A 2,742-nucleotide genomic window follows, 5' to 3' on the forward strand; every position below is an offset into this window, starting at 1 on the left:
AGCCTTAGGTTAGGGTTAAGTTTAAGGTTAGGAGAATACAGTTAGACCTAGGCTTAGGGTTACATCTCTGTTTAGGTTTACACCTAGGGTTAGCTTTTCACCTAGTTTAGGGTTAGGATTAGGGTTGTTTTTAGGATAGGATTTAGGTATGAGGTCTCATTTAAGTGTTGGATTATTGGAAGTACATCTGCTCTCACTGGTTTTCCTTCACTGTCACAATGTTTCTGAGATTCATGGTTTAAGGGAAAGCTTGCTTCTTGCCGTTTTCAAGGTCAAAAGGCGCTACCGGCAGTTTGTTTTTCCGTCAAACTTACGCTCGCTCTTTGAGAATCTTGGGTGTTTGGGAAAGCCGTGAGTCCAGCAAGTTTTTCAGATTAAGTGTGCCCCAAGCAGTAGGTTCTATCTCTGAGCAATACAGCCCGTGGAATTCCTGGGAATCTGGAACCCTGCCATGAAGTTCAGCCTGGTTGTTATTTTCACACGGAAGAAACTCCTTTGAGGTTCCCATGCCTCTGTACACTGATGCTTCCAGCAACGTCATGTCTCACAGGTCAATAGTGGCTCTTTAAGTTTCACTGGTCTAGGAAAAAGGGTGAAGCGCCTGAGTTCCATTGCTTCACTACTTCATGGCCTGAAGAAGATGTTTATAGGCACATCGGCAAATCCACCGGTGGCAATTCTCTCATATTGTCATTGCGATGGGAAGATTTCTTATTCGTTAGGAAATGTTTTACCATGGAAGACGGGTCCCCACAGAGCTGTCTCTTTTGTGTTGACACTAACTCTGCTGAATTTAGCTGCCAGCATCTGCGTGTCCTCCCTTTCCTTTAAGGTCGATGGAGACGCACGAGTGTAAGGAGAATGGTGAATGGTGGCCGTTCGTAACCCAGAGTCATCAGAAACCGCAGAGTAAATTTTAGGAACGTAGACGAAGGACACCGGAGAAAACTTCTCTCAGGGACTTCAGTGAACTCTGCTTACAATGTTGAGGCCCGACACCCCTAGTGCCTGGGGGCGACCCGTCTCCTGCCCTACGTAGTTTGAGCGTGCCTCCCTCAGGTGGTGCCTTTTCTCTCCCCGCAATATTGCTCCATGAAACTGCCGATGAAAACTATTTGCCATGGGTATGTCGTTTCACAATATTGGCCTCCTCTTTGAAGAACAAATGCTTTTCTACACGGGTGCTGCCTCCCTGAACTTTCCTTTGTCTTGGCTCAATCGATGCAGATTCCTGTGCTGAATGCGCCATAGAGTGACACAGGTGAGTGCTTGTCAGTATTGCAGGCACACGCAGCAATTTCGTTTTTCCAAGACCCACCTGGCTTGATCAAGGTTGCTTATTCCCGTGAAAACGTTTTTCGTCCAAATTCTGGAGGAGCACCCTTGTGCCTCTGGGAGCTACACCAGGGCCTGCTGAACAGAGGCTCCAGCGGTTTCATTTTCGGACTGAAATTCAACACGGAATTGCATGGATCTATGGAAACCGTGAACTGTGGCCGTACCAGATTCTCACATCTTCATTGTCTAATGGAAGCTTGTTTCCCAGGCTGATCCGGCTGGCGCTTCTTTCTGGGCAATGACCATTTAATTGTGGACGTTCAGCCTTCTTCGTAATTCTCTGATACCGGCAAGTTCCCGCGCCTCACTCGGTGGAGGTTTAGGTGACTCAGGACAACTGTCTTTATTTCAGGCGTCTAGAACAAAGAGAATCCACAAAGGTTGATGATCACGGAGAAAGTAAAGTCCCGTTTCTTTATACTTCCCACTCATGGCCCTTCTAGCATCTGAGGCCAAAGAACTCGTGCAGCATGATATTCTCAGTTCAGGCACGCCGCCTGCAGTTTCTTCCTTGCAGATAAATCTTTCCCAGTGTACTTCTTTAAACTGCTGCAAAATGGTGGCACAGAAGATTTCGGTTTAGGTTTAACTTTAGACGGGCATAGGTACAGGCATTTGGGCATGTGTAGGGACAGAGTTAGAGTTCACGTTAGAGTTACGGCTGTGTGAGGATTCGGGTTATGGTAAGTCTGAAGATCAAATGTAGGGTGAGTGTGAGGTTGAAGGTAAGAGTAGGGTTTAGTGCTTAAGGATGAGCGAACCTATTGTCTCATTTAGGCTTATGGTAAACTTGACTGTTTAGATATGGGTTGGGGTTAATATTTGTGTGAGGGTTAGACAGTGTGCGAGGTTGAGTTGGGGTCAGGCTTACGGTTTTTGTGTTACATCCGTTTTCATTAAGGTTAAGTTTAGCTCTCTGTCTAGTTTAAGGGATTGGTTTACATTAACGGTGAAATTGAGCTATCGATTGAAGGTGAGGGATAGAGTTGTTAGGTTCAGGCGAAGAATGACGGTTAGGAGTAAGGTTAGTTGTAGGGGCAGCTGCATGTTCACATCAGATTTGGGGTTAAGATTAGGGTTAGCCTTAGGGTAGACATACGGTTATGGTTAGGGCTTGCTTTAGGGTGAGCCTTAGGTTAGGGTTAAGTTTAAGGTTAGGAGAATACAGTTAGACCTAGGCTTAGGGTTACATCTCTGTTTAGGTTTACACCTAGGGTTAGCTTTTCACCTAGTTTAGGGTTAGGATTAGGGTTGTTTTTAGGATAGGATTTAGGTATGAGGTCTCATTTAAGTGTTGGATTATTGGAAGTACATCTGCTCTCACTGGTTTTCCTTCACTGTCACAATGTTTCTGAGATTCATGGTTTAAGGGAAAGCTTGCTTCTTGCCGTTTTCAAGGTCAAA

The sequence above is a fragment of the Tenrec ecaudatus genome, unplaced genomic scaffold (assembly GCF_050624435.1).
Source record: "Tenrec ecaudatus isolate mTenEca1 unplaced genomic scaffold, mTenEca1.hap1 Scaffold_56, whole genome shotgun sequence".
Taxonomy (NCBI): domain Eukaryota; kingdom Metazoa; phylum Chordata; class Mammalia; order Afrosoricida; family Tenrecidae; genus Tenrec; species Tenrec ecaudatus.